The 26,861-nt window shown below is 47.2% G+C and overlaps 1 protein-coding gene across 2 annotated transcripts in view; it reads right to left on the reverse strand.

Annotated features, from left to right (window-relative positions):
* The window catches only part of SLC22A23 (solute carrier family 22 member 23), a 181,660-nt gene extending 155,154 nt beyond the window's left edge, over positions 1-26,506 (reverse strand). For both annotated transcript variants that reach the window (XM_077770032.1, XM_077770031.1), the window contains exon 1: positions 26,450-26,506. The gene's annotated coding sequence lies outside the window, so the exon portion shown is untranslated. The remainder of the gene's footprint in view (positions 1-26,449) is intronic.
* Positions 26,507-26,861: the final 355 nt, after the last annotated feature.

A 26,861-nucleotide genomic window follows, 5' to 3' on the forward strand; every position in this document is an offset into this window, starting at 1 on the left:
TCCTACCATGAATCCATTCTCCTGAGGACAGAGCCCAGGAGCCCACATGGGCCTAGCCAGATGTGTGGGAGAAGGAAACAGAGAATGTGCTAGACGTTCTGAATCTCAGCAAGAGGAGAAAGAGTTACAAGGGACCATTTCAAGCCAAAGTAGCTGCAAAGTTACCAAACCATGGTCTCCAGGTGGTTTCCACTGCAGTGGCCCTCCAATGTGGCTTTTCCGGATGTCCTCAGCCTTCCTAACACTGCAGGGTGGTCAGGATGCTGATGACAAGCCCGGGAGGGCTAGCTCCAGAGAGGACACCCTTCTGCTGCTAATGGACTAGAATTACAGGACCTAGGGACCTGTCTCCAGGAGCCCCTTCTGCTGAACACAATAAACAGCTGTTCTGATCCCAGTGCGCCTTGGAAAACCATGGGCTTTCTGCTATAGTGCTAACTGCAAATCACTATTTGGAGTTTCATGAACTTGGCCTGTCTCAGCTAAGCCAGGGTAGCTGAATTCCCTCCCAGCCCTAAGGTATGCTCTGAAAAGGTTCAATTCAGACAATCCAAATTCATATTCTCCATCAACCACAGGGGCGCCTGGGTGGCTCAGTCAGTTAAGCATTTGGCTTTGGCTCAGGTCATGATCTCACAGTTGGCAACTTCGAGCCCTACTTGGGGATCCTGTCTCCCTCTCTTTCTCCACCCCCCTCCCCGACTTGTGTGTGCACAGTCTCTCTCAAAAATAAATAAACATTAAAAAAAAATCTATTCTAGGGGCACCTGGGTGGCTCAGTTGATTAAGTGTCTGACTTCGGCTCAGGTCATGATCTCATGGCTTGTGAGTCTAAGCCCTGCATCAGGCTCAGAGACTGGAGCCTACTTTGGATTCTGTGTCTCCCTCTCTCACTCTCTGCCCCTCCCCAGCTCACGCTATGTCTTTTTCTCTCTCTCTCTCTGGCTCTCAAAAATAAATAAAAACATTTTAAAAAATCTATTCTCCATTAACCACTGACTCAACAGAGCACTTTACAAAGCTTGTCTATACATTAGGTGCTCCCCTCTTCTCTCTCTAAGACAGAAAGGAAGCAAACGATGAGATAAAGTGAATGGACCATAAATAAAACTTTGCTCCTGGACTGTGCTCCCCTGTGTAGCTGCATCTTTAAAACCCATTCACCTCTGAGTCAGCAGTTAAAGCATTTTCTTAAGGCAGCATGCCTGAAAAAGCACCAGGAGATGTTGATTTCAAAAATGGAATCGACGGTCACTTATTTGTGGTGACATCCAGTTAAACAAAGTGCAGCTGGGGTCTCATTTGCAGGGTCTGTCAGAGCCTTGACTATGTTCACATGCATCACGAACCCTAAAGGGTGGGATCTTCAGGTGGCATTTTCCAAACTCATTTGACCTTAGAAACCCTCTCCCCCTTCAAAGGGTGTGTTTTTGGGTTGCAGCGTATGAGAGATGTGGGCCGTGTATATTCTGTTTGCCCTTCATGACCTACTATTCTCTGATCACAATGTGAATTACAATATGCCAATTTTTGGATTTTAAGACCGGAGTGAAAGAGTCCCATCAACTCCGGCAATACATGGGTGGGGAGGCGGGGCGCTAATCACATAATTCAAGAGCCACTGAAAGCAAGCATAGGAGTTTGTTTTTCCTTCTTTTGGTCAGAGAAAATAAAAAATGATAACTATTTTCCTCTGTCTTTGCAAGAGATTATAAAACCTAATTGGTAACAGATGGACAAACATGAAATATTCTTAGGAAATGATATGCAAAAGGTCAACCACCACAAAAGACAATCAGCTGTGTAAAATTCAGCCTCCTCCAAAACCAAGGTAATGTCCTTGTGCGTCCCTGCTTCCCTCGCAGGAGGACACCCCATCACCAGCCCACGACCAGTAGCACGCACTCTGTAGGAAACTACAGACACTCTCTCATTCTTTTAAAAGTCTTCTGTCTATGCCCAAGAAGTGACATGGAGACAGAGCTTCAGTTGGGCAAGATGCAAAAGTTCTGGAGAAGCATGACAGAGGTACAGATGTACAATAGTGTGAATGTTACTGCCGCTGAACTACACACTTAAAAATGGCTAAGATGGTAAATTTTATGTGTATTTTGCCACCGTTAAGAAAACAGTTTTTGTTAGTGGATCTTCAAGTCTTAGCTTCAACTGTTCAATTGTATTTCAGTGCTGCCAATGACAAACTCAAGATGTGGGATGTGGGGGAGAGACGCGGGCTAGCCAGTGTTCCATGTAACTCAAGCACAGATGGCATTATCGCTTTGAAGAGAACCCCAAATTAAGACCTTAGCAGAGTATAGTGGTGTGACCACTTCCTTCCTGTGTATCATCAGTCCTATGGATTCTAACATCAAGGAAAATCTGCAAGGTCCAGACCCCTCTACATGGCATTCTCTTGCCCCTGGACTGACTGTATCTTGCTGTGAGATATCCTTTCCCCTCAAACTTGCCTGTGAGTGGAATGGTTCTAAGGAAAATCCCCCACCATAAAGAAAGAGTGACCATACCTTCCAATGTCACATTGTCACCTCTGCTCCTCAACCTTTGCCATCAACCTCACACAACGTTCAAGGCAGGTTACCTCAAGCTCTTAGGTCCCGCCCTCAACATAAGTAGGTTTACTTTCAGGTGACTCCGCCCAATAGCCAGCATCCGGTCCAGGCCCACCGGGAGCTCATCTGCATGTTGCAGAGGACGGCACAGGTTCAGTGTTTAATGCTATTTATCGCTCACCTACGGAGGGCCACACCCCAGGGGAATAACATGTCCTTGCTCTCAAGAGTTGAAAGTCTAAGAATGGAAAAGGCCACGAATAAGAATGACAACTCTGAGAATGAAGGACCTCGATGGTGTGTGTGTATTCAGTGCTGGGGCAGCGAAACGGTGGCGGGGAGGGGGTCTAAGTTTCCATTTTTTGTCATGACTTCCTAAGGAGACCCATGCCGGGGCTGACACGGCGTTAGAGACAAGGGTGGAGGCAAGCTGCTGCGAGGGGGCAGACCCTGCAGGGGGGCCTCACACCCCATGTTACAGAGCTGAAATGGATCCAAAATAAATTTTAAATGGAATGAAAATGTTAACTGAAATCAAACTTCTTTTAGCTTTTGCTTGATGCTGCTGTTTTTAGACATATTCTGATTAAAGATCTCAGCCTTTTTCAGAGGAAGACAAATACCTGACCCTGGCTCTTCATGGGACAGGGTGGGAGGGTAGTAACGACTTTCAAAACAGCCCACCTACGGGGCGGGGGTGGGGGAGCATGAGGGTTGCACGTTGCTGGTCAGTCATTGATTAACAGGTTTGAAGACATGAATGAGCCCAGAAAGGAGATGTATTAACCCTCTTGGTCATTTATACATTAGTGTGAACTGATTTCATCACTTAGCCAGTAGAGTTGCACAGATTTTTTTTAATGTTTTTATTTATTTTTGAGAGAGAGGAGTAGAGAAAGAGAGTGAGTGAGCGAGAGAGTGCAAGCGGGGGAGGGGCAGAGAGAGAGGGAGACACAGAATCTGAAGCAGGTTCCAGACTCTAAGCTGTCAGCACAGTGTGGGGCTTGAACTTGTGAATTATGAGATCATGACCTAAGCTGAAGTCAGACACTTAACCGACTGAGCAACCTAGGTGCCCCTAGATGTTTTAGAAAACAGGGAGGGGAGATTTTGAGAACCAGTGCATTTAAGGAGACCTGGGAAATGCACCTAAATGAGAAACAGTGGACTAGCCTGGAGATGAAGTGGGGCTACAGGAAGAATGTTTCTCAAAGTGAGAGAGTGGAGTAGCTGCGTGTCTCCCTGGCTCAGCTGGCTGGCCATAGGCTGTGAAGGCTAGCATTTGTCAGGACTGATCTTAATTACGTCTGGCAACCTTCCATACTTCCTGTTGTAAAGGTCTAAAAGTACCGGTTGGGACAGTGCAGCAGGCTGCACGATGCATTACAGAGCTGACTGTGTGCTGCCCTCCCAAGTTCAACGTGAGCCCCTTGCAGAAAAGGACTCAAGATACACATTCTGCTGAGACAGAGCTTAAACATCAGTCATTTGGCTGAATGCGCACAAAGCCTCGTGCAGTAAACGTAGTCTCCACCGTGGCAATTGGGTTCCCAGAGGCTAAAGAATCCCCCAGCTTTTCACAGAGGCAAAGAGGCTGCACTGGGATTCAGCCCTAGGTCTTCCGCACCGAGCCCCATGCTGGGTTCCCCGCTGCTGTCCCATACAGGAGCCCAGATCTCCACCAGACGTGCACTGAATTCCTCCCAACCACTCAGTGTTTGCAGGGGAGCTGGCTGCAAGACCATGAAAAAGCCCATGCCTAAAATCATGTTAAAAAAAAAAAAGTTTTTTTCAAATCATGGGACTGCTTTCACAAAGCCTAAAGGGACTAAGCCTCTTTGCTCCTGCATCAAAATGTCATTCAAAACACTAAATGCCTAAATGTAGGGAGAACCTTCTTGGGCTTCTTTGTTTCAACAGCCATCATGATGAACGGGTCAATATGGTGAATGTGTTGTGTTCTCTAATCTCTAAACAGTTATTCGCTGAAGGTGCATCACTGGTTACTTAACCTGCTTTTTAAAAAATGCAGGTCATTTTGGGTTGACACGTGTGCACAGGCACAAAACACCTCCTGACAAGATGAGTGATCTGCAAACAGAGAAATGCAAAAACCCTGTGAAAAATGCCACATTTCGTATGTTTAAAAATGGTAGGCAATGTCTGCCTACATTTCATGGCTTCCTTTAAGGTTTTCAGACAGGTGGTGAGAGACTGGGAAGGCCAACTCTCTTTTCTCTCATTCCCTCATTCCTGTTGAGAAATACTCCCCTGGGGTGCCTGGGTGGCTCAGTCGGTTGAGCGTCAGACTTGGGCTCAGGTCATGAATCTCGTGGTTCATGAGTTCAAGCCCTGTGTCGGGTTCTGTGCTGTCAATGCAGAGACTGCTTTGGATCCTCTGTCCTCCTCTCTCTGCCCCTCCATTGCTTTTGTGTGTGTGTGTGTGTGTGTGTGTGTGCGCGCGCACGTGCACACACCTGTGCTCTCTCTCACTCTCAAAAAATAAACATGAAAAAAAAAAATACTCCCCTAACCCCCTCTTTAATCCAGTGAAGGGAACAAACAGGATTCTACATCAGACAAGAATTCCCCTTGCTAGGGCCCCTACAAACTGGGGCCTTGCCACCCACCATTTCCATCCAGCTATGGGCTAGGTGATAGGGGATGCACCATGTGTTTTGTTTGAATTTTTCTCCAAAGGTTCGTTAAATCTTGAGCTCTCTGCCCTCACAAGACTGACCTGGGTCATCATCATCATCTTCTTCTTTCTTTTAAGTATGTTCATTTTTGAGAGAGACAAAGTATGAGTGGGGGAGGGGCAGAGAGAGGGAGGGAGACACAGAATCTGAAACAGGCTCCAGGCTCTGAGCTGTCAGCACAGAGCCCAATGTGGGGCTTGAACCCACGAACTGTGAGATCATGACCTGAGCTGAAGTCAGATGCTTAACCGACTGAACCGCCCAGGTGCCGTGGACCTGGGTCTTCCTAAAGAAGGGAAGGAGGAAGAGGCTGTCAGCAAGGTTGCCACCAGCAGGAGGTAACTACAAAACAGGCAGGAAGGCCTGGCTGGTTGCACAGGGCTCTGGGTGTCACAGCAGCCGCTGCACGGGCTCCGTGTCAACAGGAGATGGGATGAAACTATAGCTGACCTTTGAAAAGGCAGGTGCTAGGGACACTGACCTCCCATGCAGTTGAAAATCCACACAGAACTTTTTAAGTCCTCCAAAACTTTACTAACAGCCTACTGTTGACCAAAAGTCTTACTGATAACATAAACAGTTGATCAATACATATGTTATACAGGTATTATATACTATATTATAATAAAGTGAGCCAAGGAAAAGAAAATGTTACCAAGAAAATCATCAAGGAAATACATTTACTGCACTGAATTTCTTGAAAGAAATCCATGTATGAGTAGACCCTTGCAGTTCAAATCTGTGTTGCTCAAGGGTCAAGTGTACATCAGAATCCTTGGGTGACAGACAGCAGCTGACTGGTAACACCTTTCCAGGTGTGGCCTTATTCCTGGTCTGTCACCACCACCATCCTTAGAGCCTCCTGCTCAACTGGGGGGTGAGTTACCGGAGCTGCGGTGCCAGAACTCTCTAGGGCCAGGGAAATAGTATCGAGATTCCCACCCCATAGGGATGGGGGGGGCCTCCTTCCCACAGGTACCCTGTCACTCCTGCTTCTACCCATAAAAAGAAAAGACAAAGAAGGAAACGTACCTAGATTATAAACAAGTCAAGATTTCTCTCTAGCTGCTCCGATTCTGTCAATCAACTTTTAAATATTAGAGCTAGAAGGTAATGAGGACCAGAAAGGATGAACGTTCATGGCAGTCAACACCTAACGGCCAGAAGCAGGAAAACAACCCATAGGTCCATCGACTGGTGAAGGGAAAAACAAAATGGGATAGTGCGTGGCAACACAAGGGAGAGACTATCCATTTACATGGTAACCTGGATGAATCGCAAAGACACAGCTGGGCGAAGCAGCAGGCACAAAAGCCTGCATGCTGTGTGGTTCCATTTCTGTGACGTTCTGCACTCGGCAGAGCTAAGCTGGGGTGCTGGAAGGTAAACCCGTGGCTGCCTACGGGGGTGAGCTGACTGGATGGGCATGGGGGAACTGAATAGGGTGAGGGAGATGTTCTCTAGCTTCATGTAGATAGGGCTTAATGGATGGAAGAGGAGTTGAAACCCACTAATCTATACAGTTAAAATATGTGCTTTTTACCAATATGTTAATTGTAGCTCCATTTTCAAAAATCTGGGAAATTGTTGTAAATGGGTCCTCAAAGATGAGGCAGGAATACCCAGAGGGAGTGGGGCTTCCCAGTTTCCTCCTCTCATTGGCCAGTGGGAAAGCCACACCTGGTGCACGGGGCACAGACCCTGGCTGACTGTACATCTCAAATAGCTGGATTAACTGCAAGGAGGGAAGGCATGTGTTTGTACTTTCTCCTTCTGCAGTAGATCTGAAGGACAAACACTCAGAGGAGAGAGGGAGCGACTCACACTGTTGCTATTTCAAGGCCCAAGATTCTAAACAAATGTGGTTCTGGGTTGTACATCAGTTCAAAACAAGAGCGGTATTGTAATTGTATCAAAAGGCAAGCAAAACAGAGCCCTGCCCTGGGTTTACACTCCTCCCTAGAAACGCAGGGCTATGACCACCCTGGTAAGGAGCCTCTGGGAGTGCCCGCCCTTCAGAAGCCTGCTCACATGGACAGCGATGTACCCCCAAAACTGGAGCCCTGATCCTCAGGGGCCCAAACCCCACCTCTGCCACTTTGCTCAGTTGGGTCCATTTAGCCATGTTCCTTTAATCTCTCTGGAGGCCAAATTCCTTATGAGGAAGCTGGAGCCAGGCCACTTCTCAGAAGGGCTATTGTCAGGATTCAGTGACGACAGATGTAAGACACGGGGCCCCAGTAAACCTGCTGCAGCCTCTGTGTCTTCCTCCTTCCCCTTCCCCCCAGCCCCATAAAGTGGCCCACAGGTACCCACCCAGGTCACAGCCACCGCTTCTCTTTGCCTGCCCCTCTCTGTCACCACCTGGATTCCAACAGCACCAAAATGGATGGAAAGCCCTCTTCTTGCAAAACTGACGTGAAAGACACAATCAGAGTTCCAGTGATTCGAACCTTCTTCCTTGTCCCTGAAAGGACTCTGTTGTGGGTGAACTGTATTTCTTCCTCCTCACCGCCCCCCCCCCCAAGTTCCGGTGAAGTACTACCCCCGGGGGCCACAGAATGTGATCTCATTTGGAGACAGGGTCTTCACAGAGGTAATCAAGTTAAAGTGACATCATTAAATGAGCCCCAACCCAGTGTGACTGCGGTCTGTATGAAACGGGGAAACTTGGGCACAGAGACACACAGGGAGGGAGGATGATGTGGAGACAGGGATGACATGGGGTGAAGGCTACTAGAGGGTGAAAGACGGGAGGGATGCCTTTATGAGCCAAAGAATGGCAAAGATGGCAGCCACCTCCAGGGGCCAGGACAGGCCTGGAGCAGAGTCCCCTCTCCCCCGCTACTTGGAAGGAGCCAACCCCATAGATACCTGGACTTCAGACCCCCTTGATGCTTCAAGCCCTCCCACCTCCCTCCATCAGATACGCCAGTGACTTTGCTCTATCTTCTTTCTCCAGCACACCTGGCCTGGGTCTCGGCGTCAGCAGCACTGGCACTTGGCACCCTCCCCCTCTCCTCCAGCACAGCTAGCTTTGTCCTCCAAGTATGTGGCACTGCCGTCATGGAAAGAGCACAGATGTTGGAGCTGGGCTGATAGGCTGCTGACTTCACCAGCTGTCCACAGTGTGACCCCGGCTGAGTTTCTTAGCACTTTCATGTCAGGTGCCTCACCTGGCAGATGCCGGGAACAGGACAGCCTCACTGGCTTCTCCCAAAGGTGAGTCGAGGGGACTGCTTAGAGCAGCCAGGACACAGCTGGGAATATAAAGGCCACCTGGGAAGGTCATGCTGCTGTGACCTGGCTCAAAAAAAAATCCTTCAATACTCTCCATCTCCTGCCAGAGCAAGTCTGGACTTCCTGCAGAGAGTGATGGGCTGTGCTATAACTTACAGCGCCTCTTCTCACCAGCACCAGTCTTTGCAGAAGCTGGCTATGCAGGCACACTCCTCCCACAGCACCCAGGGTAAGGTGGCCATCCCTAGTGCATGCACGGCATTCCCCGGTGAGTGGTGTCGGTCCAGGGGCAGGCATGTGATGAGGGAGGGCAGATGAAAGAGAAGGATTTGCACCTCGTGCTCAAGGAGAAGGTGGTTGTTCCCTCTTCTCCAAGTCACGAGGAGCCAGGGGGGACAGCAAATAACCTGCTGTCATGGGAAGCCACCTTGACACTAAAGGAACTTGGAGTTTGTTACGGGCTGAACTGTACCCCCTCAAAATAAACCTGTTGAAGTCCTAACCCCTTCCCTCCCCACACCCGCTCCTCAGAATGCGGTTGTACTTGGAGAAAGGGTTTGTACAGAGGTTTGAGATGAGATCACTGACCAGTGAGTATCTTTATAAGAAGAGTTTAGCACACAGACACCTGCAAGGAGAAGACCATGTGAGGACACAGAGAGAAGACGGCCATCTGCAAGCCCAAGAGAGAGGCTTGGGAAGGAACTAGCCTGCCAGCACCTTGATCTCGGCCTTCTGGCCTCCAGAGCCATGAAGAAGGAATTCTGATGTTCGAGGCCCCCAGTCTGTGGCACAGACTAACACAGCAATTAGAATGATGCAATGCTGCAGAAAGCCTAGAACCATGCACGGGTGCCCATCCTATCTCTACGTTTCTGGAAGCATCGTAGGTATTTCTGTAGATTTAAAATTTTTTAAGCTTACTTATTTATTTTGAGAGAGGGAGGGGAGGGGTGGGAACAGGTAGAGTGAAAAAGGGAGAGAGAAAGACTCCCAAGCAGGCTCTGCACCATTAGCGCAGAGCCTGATATGGGGCTTGAACTCACGAACTGTGAGATCATGACCTGGGCTGAAACCAAGACTCAGGTTCAACCAACTGAGCCACCCAGCCACCCCCTCTAGATAATTTTTAAGCCCATTTGCTCTGATGTGCAGCAGACAGCACCCTAATGAACCATCCAAGCTTTCAAACCCTTTGCAATATCGTCCATGCTTGCCATCTCACTGGAAACACATACTTCGCCGCATTCCTTGCACAGGCCTGAGATGCCTGTTATTCCCCGCTTATACCTACTCCTCCTCTTTGCTATTAGTTTGCCCCATGCTTCCCTCTGCCCAGATTGCTCCCCTCCTGCCCATCTCTGCCTACCAGAACCACCATTCTTCTAGGCACACCTCATAGGCTCCTTCTCCCCAGCAGCTCCAGCACAGTGCCCTGCACAGAGAGCCTGCTCAGTAAACATCAGCATATCACACACTGCCTGGACTTTTCTCGGCTGGTGTCTTCCATGCATGTACTTTTAACTATATGAGATTAGGCCACTATATTTGCATACAGATTCAAACAGATCAGTGAAAAGAGACTGCTACGTGTCACTGCCTCCCCACACTAAAGGAGAAAATACCTTTTGCAGATATAAAAACCTATTTTCAGTGTGATAAACTATGAGTCTTTAAATTCCCTGGTAACCCTCTGCCTGTTTAAGGTCATTTCAGTTTCCCCAACACTGCTTTTGGAGATGAGATTCATAATTGAGGTTATAGTTTTCCTTTTCACCATCCCTCCCGTTAGTCACTTATTTGAGGCTCTGTCAAAGAAGAACTAGAACTATAAATGGGAAAAAATCCAATGGCAGATGAGAAATTAATTAGGGAAACCACTGCTTATACTTAAGCCACAATTCAGTTCAATGCAAACGTGTTATCAGCAGATAAAACAAAAACAAAAAAATCCCCAAAACACCCTCATAGCCTAGATGATACACTTATTCAAAAACTTGTTTCTTATGGGACTTTCCAAGAAAAAAGATTAAAAATAAATCTTCTATTAAGATGAAATAATAAAAACCCTACCTTGGAACACAGACGATTTGATGATTCACCAACCAACACGTTTCCAGAAACCACCAGGTCCCTATGAAGGCACATCGCCTTCCTATATTTTCACTACCTCTCACTGGATGACCTGTAGTTGAGGCATCTTTGTTTACCACTTGGAAGTTCCTTCTAAGAGCGAAATAGGACTCTCTGCCCTGCCTTAGGACACTCAGCTGTCTCGCCATCTGTGGCCCCTGACAGTTCTTTATTAGGGATATCAAGGATATCAAGCACAAACTCTCCAAATGTAATACAAATGAGTGGGACAGACAGATGCCATGAGCATCTAAGGAAGGAAAGAGCCTGCCGGGGAGGGCATGGAGGCTGCCTGAAGTCTGGACCTCCCCTGAAGGTCCTCAGGTTAATGAAGGAGAGGGGCGCCTCATCAGCAGCCCCAGCTGATACCTTACACACTCACTTCACAGGTAAGCACAGGTAAATGCCACACTAGCACCACTTAAGATTCACTGCCTGTGCCCAAGGGAGAGGTCAAGCCCGAGCTGTTACTCAGTCAACATAAACAGTGCTTATGTTTGATTCTGGACTCTAATGCTTGGCCTCTGTCCCCTGGGGGAGTTCTTATTTCCTGCTGCTGAAAACATTATCAAACCACCTTAATGGGAATTAATTATGGAAAAGGCTGGTCTGAATTAGAGACATTTTGAAAATAAATACCTTTTACTTCCAAATAAATGTTTCCTTTTCAAGTAATTAGCCATTATTCTAAGCAGAGTTTCAAAGGACCTCCTTTAATGAGTGACTTGGTCATTTAGCAGCATTCATTTGAACATAAATATGCTAAGGCAGTGTTGCATAAGGCACCTCCCTAGGTAGGCTAAATGTGTCTGCTGACACTTAGTTTATAGCATTAACGCACTTAGCAAACCCGTTCTTCAGAGAGGGCAAAGGGGCCCTGGCTGAACCGTAATAATTCCTGGTGTGATGAATCGCCCTTCTATAACTTCTGAGCCTGCATACCAACGCTCCCCTTGTGGGTCACAGAGGAACCAAGGTCTCACCCGGGCTCACCCCAGCCATCTGTTGGGTATGGTCAGAAAAAACAATGAACTTTTGTGTTAGCCTAGACCAGGATTTCTCAAACTTGGCATGCTCAACTAGATTATTCTTTGCTGCCCTGTGCATTGTGGGATTTCAGCAGCATCCCTGGGCTCTACCCACCAGATGTCAGTAGCACCACCTTCTCAGCTGTGACCACCAAAAATATTTCCAGACACTGCCAAACGTGCCCTGGGGGGAAAACTGTACCATGTGGAAACCATCCAGAGAGCTTTGTAAAACAACAGATACCAGGGTCCCCTGGTTGGCTCCAAAAGCTCCTGGTGACTCTAAGAGCCCAGCCACCACCACTGCAATCCCAAATTCAGACTAGCTCAATGGGTCGTTTTCATGAGACGAAAAGGCTCAGTGACTTAAAGTTCTGAAAAGCCATGACTGAAAGTAAACATACAATCTATTCCATAGCCTTGGTATGAATTCAAGTTTGATTAGCTGCCATTTCAAAAATATTACATCACCTTTCTTAGTTTTCAGTAACTCACTGAAATTTGACTTTAGGTCTGAGTTGATATACATACCTGTCCTCTCTCTATTATCGTCATCCTAGAATTAAATCATCTTGCCTTGCCCAGATGAGAGTAAAAGCCCCTTTACTATCCCTTTACCTTCACCATTCAAGAAATGTTAATTGAGTACCTACTAGATCCAGGTACCAAGGATGCAGATCTGGGCCAGGAAAGCAGGGACAGAGGATGAGGGTGGAGGAATAGAGAGGCAGGAAAGGCTTCAAGAAGGTGACAGGGTGATGGGAGTGCAGTGGATTCTGGGCTGAAGGAGTACCGTGTAGAAAGGTCAAGTGTTGTTTGAGAAACTGGGGGCTGGAGCACAGGGTCCCTGCATAGGCATGATGGGGGGACGCTGCAGGAGAAGTGTGCAGGGTACAGACCATCAAGGACTCTGAGAAGCAGCCAACCAGGCCCAACTTCATCCTGAGGGTCATGAGCACCACAAAGGATTTGAAGCAGAGAAGTCAAAGAAGCTTCTTATCTGGGATTTGACGCAAGAGAGGTAGAAAAGATCAGGGGCCAGATGAGAGGACAGGCAGAGAAGGACAGATGCCATATGTTTGCATGCATAGGTGGATTAGGAGGAACTTAACAGAGGATCAAGGGGGAGGAGAAGGGGAAAAAATAGTTGAGGAGGGGGAGGGAGGCAAACCATGAGAGACTCTTGAACACTGAGAACAAACTGAGGGCTGATGGGGGTGGGAGAGAGGGGAAGAGGGGTGATGGGCATGGGGGAGGGCACTTGTTGGGATGAGCACTGGGTGTTATAGGGAAACCAACTTGACAATAAACTATTTAAGGAAAACAAAACAAAAACCAAAAGACAAGTGTTAGCAAGGATATGGAGAAAATTAAAGCCTGTGTACTGTTGGTGGGAATGTCATTTGATATAGCCACTATGGAAAACAGTATGGAGGTTCCTCAAGAAATTAAAAATAGATTCAGGAAGCCCACTCCTGGGTTTATATCCAAAGAAGATGAAATTACTATCTTGAAGATATATATGTATCCTCATATTCAGTCAAGCATTATTCACAGTTGCTAGGACATGAAAACAATGTAAATGTCCATCGGTATTATTCAGCCATACAAAGAAGGAAATCTTGTCATTTGTGATAGTGTAGATGGATCTTGGGAGCATTATGCTAAGTGAAATAAGTCAAACAGGGAAAGAAAAGTATTATATGATCTCACTTAAAAAATAAATAAAGTATTAAACATAGAGAAGAAAAGAAAAGAAAAGATAAGGGGCCAGATGAGAGGTCCAGTCCAGTAGTTAACCAAAAACACAGGTCTAGGGCTTTGAGGGAACATCCAGGCTACAGATAAAGATCTGGTGCTGCCCTACTCAGGTGTGTGCTGGAACTCAGATGGGCTGAACTGTGCCCCTCATCCAATAAAAGGCTCCCAAAACTCAATGCTAGAGTCCTGATGCCTAGTACCTGAGAATGTGACTGTATTTAGAGATGGGGCCTTTACAGACGTATAAACTTAAAATGAGGTCGTTGGAATGAGCCATAATCCAACAGGGCTGCTGTCCTTGTAATAGGAGACTAGGACACAGATACATACACAGAGGTCACAGGGAGAAGACAGCATGCACAAGGCAAGGAGAGAGGCCTCGCAAGGCCTGCCGACGTTTGATCGCGGACTTCCAGTCTCTAAAACCAAGAGGAACTAAATGTCTGCTGCGTAAGCCCCCTAGTCTACGGTACTTGTTACACAGCCCAAGCTGACTGAGACACTGGGGAATGATCTGAAGGGAGCAGGTGATGGAAAGAATTCCCGAAGGAGAAGAGCAGCCAGAGAAGCAGAAGAAAAATCAAGGAAAAGCAGCATTCACCACCCTCACCCCCTTCCCCCATCCCAAGGAGAGAGTGTTGAAGACTGAATGGACACTGCCAAAGCCACACAGAGGCCGACCAAGATCACTGAATCAGTCCCAGGGATCCGACATCAGGCAAGCTGACACCATCTGTGGCACAGAGACCATGAGGCCCAGCAGGCGAGGCAGGGATGTTGGGCCGGGCTGGCACTTCCCAGGGGAGGGCCGCAACCCCTAGGGCATGGCCACACCTGTGATGGGGCTCAGTGAGCATTTTTCACAGAGGCCCAAACCAACATGTGTGCTGCAGGAGCAACACATGGCAACCAGAGAGGCCAGGAGGGGTGCTGCAGGGGTCCCGAGGACACAGTGCCATGTGGACCCAGCGTGGGGCTGGGGGTACTGCTGCCCTGGTCTCTGCTGTCGTTTCTCCATTACAAAGCTCAGATAACTCACTGCCTACTGGGGGGGAACCAAACTCATCCCCAAGGACTGACTTTGGGGGGCCTGTGTGGCAGGGACCCCGCTCTGTGCCCTACACTCATTGCTTTCCAGCCCTCATCATCTCCTCTGCAGACGAGGCCCTGTCTCAATCCTTTCCATATTTTAAGACCCCAGCCCTCATTCAGGGCCCAGCTCCAATGCCACAGCACCCAGCGTCCCCACCCCACCGCCCAAGGTGGGGACCCACAGTCAGGGCACACACCTCACCCGCTCTTTTGGGCATGCGCACTTCTGCACCCTACAGCCTCAGCTCCTGGCCCCCACACACTCCTCTTAGCTGGTCCCACACTAACCCTCCATTTACCAACAGTCTCGGCTACACCATGAGCTCCTTCTCCAGGGCAGAGACCATCTTCTACCCCTCTGTGTCACCTACCCAAGGCAGGGCAGAAAGCCTGCCTGCAGAGAAGGGCCAGAGCCAGGCGCCACTCAAGTGGCTGCAGAAATCGCCTCTAATGGGGGACGGACGGGGGGAGGGGTTGTATGTAACTGTCTTCAAAAAAGTAGGCCAACACCGATGTCCACAGAAGCATTACTTCCAACAGCCAAAGGGTGAACGCAACCTATGTGTCCATCAATGGATGACTGGATAAACAGAATGTGGTCTATACATACAATGGAATATTGTTCGATCTTGAAAAGGAAGGAAATTCTGACACAGGCTACAACTTGGAGGAAGCCTGAGAACGTCACACGAAGTAAAAGAAGCCAGTCACAAAAGAACAAGTCCTATAATGGTTCCACTCACATGAGGTTCCTAGAATAGTCAGATTCAGGGACAGAAAGTGGAAGGGCTGTTGCCAGGGGCTGGGGGAGGGGAGCGGGCAGTTAGTGTTTAATGGATACAGAGTTTCAGTTTGGAAAGATGACAAAGTGCTGGACATGGATGATGGTGATGATCGCTGACAGTGTGACTGTACTTAATCCCACTCGACTGTACATTTAAATATGGTTGAAATGGTAAATTTTCTGTTATGTGCATTTTACAATTTAAAAAAAGAACTTCTGAAAAAGTAGGACAAAAACTTTGTGTTCACTGTGAATGCTCATGTATATTCATTTGAGAACAGTGGAGTTTCTCAGTATGTAACAATCAAGGGTGCCCAATTTGTAAAGCATCTTTTAAACACACAGGGGAAAAAAAAGCAGCTTTTAATCTAATCTGGGAGGAAACACTCTGTAGTGCAAATTACTATGCCGAGTGCATAACCCATCCATAATTTAATATGACCACCGGGACGCTCACGGCAGCTTTACGCCAGCATCATCTCCTTTGCACCACTTCTTCAAATGATACAAAGAAGTAAAGTGTGACTCTTAGCTAAAGCAGAGTTCAATTATAGGGAAGACTGACCCTCCTCTCCTCCTCTAAAAAAAATGGCCGATAACACTTAACTAGCATTCCTATGACTTAACATTCTTTACCACACATTCCTATGACTCAGCTGTTTGGTTCACTGCTCAGATAAGTAAACCAACTGCCTCCCTTCTGGGGCAGTGTTTTCAAATGTAAGAATGCTCCCCGGCTCCTTCTGGCTGTGGCACACCTTGAGCAAACTCAACATTCAAAACAAAACTGGCTAGGGCTTTCTGAAGCTGTTCCCTGGGAAAAACAGACCCACAAAAAGTATGTTTCACTTTTACTACAAGAAATCTAGAAAAAGATACAAAACACAACCAAGGAACAGAGAAGCAGAAAAGACACTGAGAAGTCAGGAAGAAAGACTTGGACCGGTTGGGGGACACTTGCTTAGCAGTGACAGATGGCTTTGTGAGAGAACACAGGCCACCAGAAGCACCACTGCTCAAAAGGGCCCACATTTGGCTTTGTGCTCGGCGGTCACTGTCTTGATCTGAATAAGTTTTGAGCCAGAGGGTTCATGTTTTCCTCTTGCCGTGGGCCCCGCAAATCATGTCCCTGGTCCTGACCAGCAGAAAGGTTTGGAGAAACAAAGAGACTCACCCTGTGTGGGGACAGGGGTGAGGGTGACTATTTGTAAAACTGTTTCAGCGGCCGCCCAGGGGCTAGTCCCAAGCTCCCTCTGTGATCTGGAGCTAATAAATGGGACCATTTATCACTATTTCTAGGAGAAAAAAAAAAGCCTCAGGAGGGGTCTTCTCGCCCATTCCATACTAAGCTTAAGCAGCCGCGTAAGTTACTTCCTGAGTTTTTGGGAAGAAAAAGAATACTTCGTTTAAAGCATTTAATAGTTAAATCAATCAATATTCAATTATTCTCAATTAACTGCCAAAAAGATTCATCTCTAATCCCTTCCATCCCAATGAAGAACAGCTACTACTGACTCCTGTTGCGCAGTTCAAACCAGCTGTCCCCTAGCGCTGGGTAACTGCTCTGACACCCCAGCCCAATCCGGACATCAGGTCTGCACCCAGAAATCTGGAACTGCTGGCCTCTGTGCTGACTTGCCTGATCAGGCAAAAGCCGATCCATAGGGGGAACAAAGTGGACTTCTGGAGAAAAGGGTGGAGAGCACAGGTGGGCTCAATATTCTTGGCCTCAGATCCCATCCTGGGTTCCCTGAGCCATTCCTGCATCATTCCAAAAGATTTGCCTTCTATTTTGTGAATTTGAAATTTGTTCTCATTACTTGCAACCAAGACAGTCATACAAGAGGTTTTGTAGAATATAACCCTATGCAAATGGGGTGGTTTGCAGAGCCCCCAGCCCGGTTCTGTTTCAGCAATGATTTATTTTATGGGACACCAGCTATATCCGTCAATAACCACTTCTCCTCTTTCCTAGCAATATAGGTCTTGTTGATCTCTAGGTCACTTGTTTGGGGGAAGACCTGCCCACACATAATGACCAGCACTGAGTAGCCTTGAGCAAACAAAAGAAGAGACCCCAAGTCACAGAAGATCAAAGTCTGAAGGTTCCTGAGGTCAGTCAGCAAGGACGGCACTCCAGGTGGGTGGGGCAGGGGCCAGTCTTTATCGGCCCCTGAAGTTAGCTCTCTGATCCCTGCCATTGAGGTCCAAAGTTATCAACAACTCCTCTAAAAGTTCAGTTTCTCTGATCTGTGTTCACCAGCACAGCTAGCCCAGAATTTTGAACACGTTTACATCATTCTCCACCCAATGGCAGGGACTCAGGTTTCTAAGCCAAGACCTCTGTGGGGGTGTGAAGCCCCTGGCAGGGCCCTGCTCCCCCATTCCTCGAGGTTGGCCAGAAAACGCTTTTCCTCTTCAGATCTTTCGGAACCCTGTGTCCAGTGACCTGAAAACAGAGCCATTAAATGGCCTTTTTCTTTTTTTTCTTTTTTTTAATGTTGTATTTATTTCAGAGAGACACAGAGAGACAGCATTAGCAGGGGAGGGTCAGAGAGAGAGGGAGATACAGAATCTGAAGCAGGCTCCAGGCTCTGAGCTAGCTGTCAGCACAGAGCCTGATGCGGGGCTCGAACTCACGAGCCATGAGATCATGACCTGAACCGAAGTTGGATGCCCAACCGACTTGAGCCACCCAGGTGCCCCTTAAATGGTCTTTTTCATCAGACCAGAGGTCCTTTTGGGTCTGACTCCTCAGGCCTCTCTGGATTCCTGTGTCCCGTAAGAAGGCGCCCACCTGCTCCCCCATGTTATCAGTTTCTGGGCGGAGGGGACAGACACCTCGGAGCGCACCCTTCAGGTGTGGCCTGTCAGCTCCTCCCCACCTAAGTATTTCTCAGATGACTCATTTGGCTGGTCCTCACCCCATGGACAGGAAGGAGAAAGGGCTCTGAGATTCCCAGGTTCCTCCTGATTTGTCAGGTGCCTGGAGGGAGGGTGGTGGGCTCTTTCTTATTCTAGCTTCACAACAGCCCTCGAGGTAAGGTGAGCAATGACCCACTTTCCTGATGAGGTTCCTGCCACTCCCAAAGATAAAGATAATAGAGTTAAACCTGTAACTGTCACAGCTGCTGGTAATCACCTGCTGAGCACAAGCAGCAGCAGAGTCAGGACCTGAACCCACACCTGCCAAACTAAAAAGCCCTTCTTCTTCTTTTCAGCAAACTCAGGTGAGCTCAGACCTTTACAGGGAAGACTTTGTGGGTAAAAGCCGAGTAAGACACACTTCCAGTGCGGAAGGGGACAGAGAGCAGTCTGATCACCCCACAGCCAGTGTTAGGACAAAGGGATGGCTGGATGCTAGGGACACAGAGTGAGGATGAGCAACCTGGAGGAAGAACAGGGACCAAACGGCTGAAGGGAGGAAGAAAGGGCGTCCCGGGCAGTGGTCAGTGACACCTGCGCAGAGGTGGTCTGCACAAGCCTACCCACAGAAGCCACCATATAACAAACCACACCTCAGCACGCAGCTCCTAATGGGTATGACCTTTCTCAGGCAGCGACAGGAGGACTGGCCCTGATAGGCCAGTGAAAGGGAACAAGTTCAAGAGAGCTGGCAGGCATGCCCATCAGCTCTTCCCGGCCCCTCTCCCCTGGTGGGGCTGCTCCTGGCCTGCGGCAAGAGCACTCTACAGGCTCTACTGGCGATGGGAACTCAACTCTACCCCTAATGGGCTGGGGGCTCTGAGTAAGTCAGCGACACCCCCACACTCACTCCAGCCTCAGTCTTCTCATCCGTAAACTGAGGACTTTGGACTAGGAAGAGAATGTTATACGTTATCCATGCTCAGGACAATTTTTTTTTTAACCTATACTAGGCATTCTGTAAAGGTAAAGCTGGTTCAATCAAAGTAAATTCTAGACAGATGGTTTTCCCTGTCGAGATCTTTCAGCTTTGTGGAAATCAGCACACTCCCATTTTGAGCAGGAGAGCAGGAGAGCAGGAGAAAATGCTAGAACACTAGGATGGGCCAGAGCTGCTTCCTATCAGCCTGGACAGAGGCTTCAGGCCCACTTGCCCCGGGTCTGGCCTGGGCCTGCAGCAGCAGTAAAATTTCCCACACCTCCTCTTCAGAGCCACTTTCTGGGCTGGCCGGCCTTCTCCCAACAGCCCAAGTTACCCAGTTCCTCACTCCCCAAGCCCCTGAGACTTTGGTCAGACTGCCTCTCTCCATCTGAGCTCTCTCCCCTCCCCCCAACCTCTCCGCAGAGCCCCACACCCTGAGTCTTCAGTCCCTTCTCACTTCACACACTCTGCCTGGCCGCCCTCCATCCCAGTTCACCCCCTCATCTCACGGCTGACGTTCTGAACATGACTCATAAGCTGCCCCTCCCCACCTTCCCACCTTCCCTGCCTCCTGTAGGTTCTAAGCTCACACATACCAAGGGGCCCTTGCCAGTGCTGTTCTCTCTCTCTCTGTCTCCCACTCAAACCTAAGATTTCAACTCAGATGTCAGCTGCACTCAGAGACCAGTCAGTCTAGGCCAAGCTTTTTGTTCTAGTCTCTCATTTCCCTTTCTTTCCACATACTTAACTCAGTTTGTAATTAAATAATTATTATTATTATTTCAATGTGTATTTATTACTTATTTTGAGAGACAGACAGAGGGGAGGGGCAGAGAGAGAGAGGGAGGGAGAGAATCCACAGCAGGCTCTGGGCCATCAGAGCAGAGCCCAGGCCAGTCTCACCAACTGGGAGATCATGACCTAAGCCAAAATCAAGCCCAGGCATCCCAAAGGATTATTATTAATTAGTTACGGTGTGCCTCCCTCATTAGCCTATAAGCTCTATGTGAGCTGAGCTGTCTATATCTGTCATTGTATCCAGAACATATAGTACAAGGCTTAGCCCAGAAGAGGGACTCATCTATGAAAGGAAGGAAGAAGAAAAGTTAAAAAAAAAAAAAAAAAAAAAAGGAAAGGAGTAGCCTAGGATCACAGTTGGTGGCACAATAATTGTTTAACAACTGACTCTGCAGAAACCCCCCCTCCCCCACCAATGTGTAGTGTTTGCCAATTCCATGGTGTAAATGCTCCCACCATGGCTGACTCGAAGCCACCAACAAGACATTCCTGAGTGTGCAGGTGGATGGAGACGTGAGCACGGGCTCAGAGTCTGGAGAGGCCTCGCTGGCCCGTGCACGGCTGGTGTGTGGCAATGCCTGTACTGAGATCCAGAAAGCCCATCGTGTTTTTAAATGACATCAATTTTTGACTCAGTCCTACCTTGGGCTGAAGGCCAAAATGAAACGAGACCTGCAGAAAATGCTACAGACAAAAGAGGAAAAAGAGAAAGAAAAGAAAAGAAAAGAAAAGAAGGAAAGAAAGAAAGAAAGAAATGAAAGGTAAAAAAGAAAGAAAGGAAGAAGAAAGGAAGAAAGAAAGAAAGAAAGAGGAGGTTTTGCAGCTGGCTCAGAACAAGAAGATGAAGGAAAAGGGAGCCCCAGTTCATGGGGATAGGCGCTAGCTCCCAAACCATGGCAGCTGCCTAACAACTGGTGAGCTTCTGGTTTTCTCGCTGAGGCTACTGCCAAATGCAATATTTAGGACACTGTTAGGAGTAAGTCAAAGCCTGTATGAAATGCTGGTTATATCCACAGACCTAATATTTATTTCCCTTTCTAGCAATTTATCCTACTAGCTAAATAAAAGCAAAACTGATACCTGCAACACTAAATTAAAGAGGAACTAAGACAAAAAAATATTAGAAGAAAGTATGGGGGATTTTCTAATATTCCAGGATTATAGAAGCCCTAAATCTTAATGTAAACCCCAGAAATTTTAACAGAAAAGATTAATTTGACTCTATACAAACCAAAAGTTTCCACTTTTTTGTTAAAGTTTATTTATTTATATTTTTAGAGAGAAAGAGCAGATAAGGGGCAGAGAGAGAGGGGGAGAGAGAGGATCCCAAGTGGGCTCTGCACTGTCAGCAAGAGGCCAATGTAGGGTTTGAACTCACAATGAGATCACGACCGGAGCCCAAATCAAGAGTCAGATGCTTAACCAACCAAGCCACCCAGGCACCCATGACTTTCCACTTCTAAGAGTTTCATGCATATCAGAATTTCATTATATATTAGGTAATAGCAAAGACTGGAAACAACCTAAATGCCCTCTTAGTGACTAAATCAAATTATGGCCTGGTCATACAATGACTGAACAACGAGAGGCTCTCTGTGTAGCGATAGGCATCCATACTCAATATAGGTGAAAAAAGAGAACAATGTACATATTATGTCATTGTTTGTGAGAAGAAAATATATAATGAAAATATACTTAGACTATTTCTGGAAGGATACATAAGAAACTGGTAACCATGGTTGCTTCTCAAGAGGAAAACTGGAGGCAGGGATGGCTAGAAATGTTGCTTTTACTGTCCGCTTTCTGTAACATGTGCATACATTATCTATTACAGTCACTTTCTAAAAATAGATATGCATAAAGATGTTCACTGCTGTGTTGTATACACTAGACAAAATAAATAAAAACACCATTAGGATGACCTAACTCTGGGTTATTTTTAAAATATTACTATTGCAATGAAATTGTAATTATTTTTAACCCTAATTAAATTGTACTGAATCACTTTAAATACTTCTAGACTTAAGCCCCAGAAAAAGAATACAAATTGCTTCCCAGGATATTTAAACAACTCTCAGATGTACTTACAGGAAGAAAGCCAGCGATCTCTGAGAATTCATGGAGAACAGAAGAATCAGTAGGGACAAAGACCCCAAACTTCACATATAGGAAAAGGATGGTGCTTATTACTCAAGGAAGTGGTGAGCGTTGAAAACCAAGGAGGATTCACTTGGAACAATGTGGGATAATGATGCAAATTATTAAGAAGAATATTTTAAAGTCAGCAGAATTGTGTTTTCTTAACCTTGTATAAAATCTTTGGCCATCTGAGCCGCTAAGGAAGGCTGGTGTGGGATAGGGGCCATGTCCGGTCTCCGTTCTCCCACAGCTGACCTCTAAGTGATGGCAGAGATTGGTTAGATTTGTTTCAGGAAAGCACAGACACAGTTTTTCAACATGGCTGGGAGATAAAATTCAGAGCTATGCAGTTGAACACAGGGCTCAAGCTACACAGCATATGGCCCACTCAGGTATGTATTAACTGAAAATCCAAGATAATGCTCAGTGTTAAGGCTGGCCTTGGATTATTCAACATTCTCTATTTTTTTTAAGTTTTATTTACTTATTTTTGAGAGGGAGAGAGAGAGAGAGAGAGAGCATGAGCAGGAGAAGGGCAGAGAGAGGGAGAGAGAGAACCCCTAGCAGGCTCTGCCCATTAGCACACAGCCAGATGCGGGGTTCAAATCCACAAACTGTGAGATCATGACCTGAGCAGAAATCAAGAGTCAGATACTTAACCGACTAAGCCACCCAGGCACCAGGATTATTCAACGTTAAAAAAAAATTTTACTGTTTATTTATTTTTGAGAGAGCACAAGTGGGGGAGGTACAGAGAGAGAGGGAGACACAGAATCTGAAGCAGGATCCAGGTTCTGAGCTGTCGGCACAGAGCCTGATGTGGGGCTCAAACCCTCAAACTGCAAGATCATGACCTGAGCTGAAGTTGGACGCTCAACCAACTAGGCCACCCAAGTGCCCCTCAGCATTCTTGATGAAAAGAAACAACATAATAAATGTTTGGAGAACTTCATATGGTTGCACAAAAAAGTCCTATTATTATTATTATTATTATTTTGAAGGCATTGAAAATTTTGGAACAGATAACAAATACCAAGGACCAAGGCATAAAACAAGAATAAAAAGATCGTAACAGGAGAGATCTAACAACCCAAAACTATTATGATGAAATCTACATCATGTGCCATGTCACCGAGGTACAGCCTGAGAAATCTCTTGACTTAATGCAATCCTGTAAAGACAGAAAGCCTTTCACGCATCAAGTGCATGATCAATGCACTGATGCAGTCTGTGGAAGCATAGGGTCCATCTATGCTCCCTTGTCATTAGAACACACGTGGCCTGCCTGGTTATTTTCAGAGTGTCCTGTTTAAGACACACATATGCCAAGTAGAGCAATTTTGTCATGTGTGGAATGTCTGAAGTAGTTGGAGATTTTTTAGTCAGAAATTACTTGGGTATCCTCAAATATCTGAACACATATTATATAAAGGAAAAAAAACCCTTCAGAGAAGCAAGCCACACAAATAAGTGTGAGATGACCTGAGTTATATTCACCAAAGAAATATGCTTGGCTGCAAGGAAGAGCAACCACGGAGTGAGCTACCTAGCCAATACCAGTGAGGCCCTCCCTTCCCATCCTGGAACGGGGACCCATGTCAGGGATATTAATCAGGAGGGGAGATAGCTTGTCACCCCAAAGGTCCCTTTTAACTATAATAACCTGGGATTCCAATGGCTTGGCAGTTTCACGTGTGTAGGTGGTATTATATGCATGTAAGTGATAGTCTATGTAATGCATGTATATGTTAATAATGTATATTTATAATATATTTATAATACAACATATGTTCAGAACATAATATATATGTATAATATAATGCAATATAATATAATATATGCCTGGCAGATTTTCTATATTCCCTCCTCACCTAATACTTAGGGACAGAATAGAACACATATTGGAAGGGCACCTACAGGCTGAGGCAAATCTAACGACAAAGACACCATGTAAGATTATTTGCAAGTGGGAAGATCGTGGTTCGGAGTGGGGAAAGAAGGTACAGAAGGCAACTTTTCAGACTCTGAACTTTTCAAGCCACAGACAGAAGGTGACCATCTCCACTTCTGCTTCTTCTCACAAACAAAGCTGCCAGGCACCTGAGCTCTAGAATTCTGCACCCATCACAGTATACATTCCATATTGGTACATCTGATACAGCATCCAGTGTGCACAGCCCACTGAAGTGAAAGTCCAGTCTTAGTTTATGCCAAATGTGCTCAAGGAGCATTTGTTATGGAAACAATGTTATGGAAGGACAGTCCTTTATTTAGATCTCATTTGTGTGTGAAAATCAATATGTCCTTTCTAGTCTTTATTTTACAAGAAAAGGCATCTCTAACTATTGTCCAGAGGTCTTTAGCTCTCACTCTCGCTGTGTCTGCTACAAATAACCTTGGCATAACTATCAAGCACCCCAAAAGCATATAGCACACATCCCTGCCATCTTTGACCCTCTTGAGTGCTAATTTAGAAAAACTGTCCTGCTCTCCAATATGCCTTAAAAGCCAGTTTTCAAGAACTATTTTAGTTTTCTCATCCCACTATCCATGGCAGTGTGAATAGCTGTTCCTGGGTCCCACTGCTAGGATAATGATCCTCTCTCCCACCTCCTCTAACTTTCACGTTCCACTCTCCCTGGGCCACAGAATGGGACAGCCTCTAAACTCTTTGATTTATATTATTCCTCCTCTACTTTTTAAAAAGGGGTTTAAAGTATTTGAAAATGTTGCCAAATCCTTACTTCCACAGACAAAGAGTATCAAAAATTGTCACTGTAGCCATTGTTCTGAATCTTTCCATGATGGTGACAAAAACAAACAAACAAACATTGCCCTCCGTGGATGGGAAAGGGTCACAGCAAAACACCTTTGGAAAGGAGAGGCTGTGAGGCTGGGGGTGGGGGTGGGGTGCATATCAAGGTGAACCAAGCCTGCAGGATCTTCCCCATTAATAGTGAATCCCGTCAGTTCCCACAGGACAGATCATTTCTTGCCAGTCTGGTACAAGATTAAAACAGCGATTATGATGATGTCAGAGTTTCATCTTACACATCCATGAGCTACAACTGTTTACTAACACCCGTTTGGGGGAGAAAGCACATGCACATTGATTGTTATAAATTTTTCAATTTCAGTCTCACTTTTAAACAAAGCATTTAAAACTCTGCCCAGAACTACCCAGAAGGGTGGGAGAGGAAAGGTCTACCCTATTTCAAAACGTAAATTATTTAAAATACAGAAAGGGCAAAAAACACAAATTGCTTAACAAATGGGCATACAATGTCTCTTAGATGTTAAAGAAAAGAAGAAATACAGATCTCTTAGGGACTGGATTTCTGACATTGTCCCTTCTCCATTTTTCTGCCTGCCACACATCTCAAAAAATACTGCGGCTCCATTTCACACAATGCAAACACCTCTGTTGAGGGGCTCGGCAGGACTCTCAGCAAGGCAGTTGCTTTGCTAAAGCTTACCAGAGTCTCAATGCCTCCCTCAGACAAAAGCAGCTGCTATATAAGAGCAGTTGTGGACCCGGAATACAAAACAGATTCTTAGTTTCCTTCCGACACTTTATAGGGATAGGACTCAAGTCCCGAGAAAACCTTTCAGGGGACACTGGGGGGGCAAAATCTAAAGCCAAAAATCCCAATCTTTGGAGAGAAAGGAGCGTGAGGAGGAGGGAAAGGGAATTTTCCCAAGCTCTTTGCTTCTGTGGCTAGCACTTGGGTTCTTTAGTTGGCTTTAATAGTCTGTTTCCAAACCCAGCGCGGGATGACTGAAGTCAGCCAGAAAGAACACCTGGGAATATGACATCGGTCCCAGGGATAGATATTTCTTTGTGGGAGACATAAAGACAACTAGCTCCGCAGAAGACTAGAGCCAGCGCCGTGGTCCTGGTTCTGGCCATCAGACCCTGAATGAGGCAAGTCTTGCAGAGCTGGCTGGCTGACAGGTCAGCGGCCTGACCCGCAAGGGGCACCCCCGCCTGGACGAGGGTGACAGTCTGAAGGGTAGGGGAAGGCAGCTCAAGTCATTTTAGGGGGAGGGGCGCTCTTTCCAAATGTGCACTCCGACAGGAGTTTGGGTGCAAAGTAGGCAAGGCTGTGGAGCCCCCTTAGGGTTGGGGGGAGCAGTGTCCCCGAGGAGGGCAGCGAAAAGCCCCTGCTTTACAACCAAGCAAGTGCATCTCGTTGGGGGGATGGAGGATGAAGCCAACGCGGGATGCATACACACAGGCTGGCATCGCTGTAAGGGACCGCGGTCTGCACGGAGGGAGACGGAGGGAAGGGCGGAGAAGATCCAGGAGGGAAAGCCTCGGGAGAAGGACGCGGTGCCCGGGAGGTCGCAGCCCTTACCTTGCTGACCACGTTTTGGACGAGGCCTGTGCGGATGCCGTAGTCCCACGCGTGGCAGTCGCAGTTGGAGGCGTTGTCCCCCTGGTCCGGAGGGGACGGCAGGGGTGGCGTGTCGCCCCCGTCCGCGCCGCTGCCGTTGCTAAGGTTGCCCACGGCCCCCCAGGAGGCAGTGGAGAAGGGGGTGGTTGGGGGGCTGGTCCAGTTGGCCGCGTCGCCGGCGTCCCACCGGCCCGTGGCGGTGACCCCCGCCAGCTCCGCGCCTTTGCCGGCCCCGCGGCACCAGAAGTTCGGCTGGTCCAAGAGGAAAGAGTCCGAGAACTGGCTGAAGCCGATGAAGAGCGCCGGGATCCAGGTGAGCAGCACGAGGGTCTTCTGGTAGCCCCCGCCCAGGCCCCCGAGGAAGGGCAGCACC

The sequence above is a fragment of the Crocuta crocuta genome, unplaced genomic scaffold (genome assembly GCF_008692635.1).
Source record: "Crocuta crocuta isolate KB4526 unplaced genomic scaffold, BGI_CrCroc_1.0 scaffold24, whole genome shotgun sequence".
NCBI lineage: Eukaryota > Metazoa > Chordata > Mammalia > Carnivora > Hyaenidae > Crocuta > Crocuta crocuta.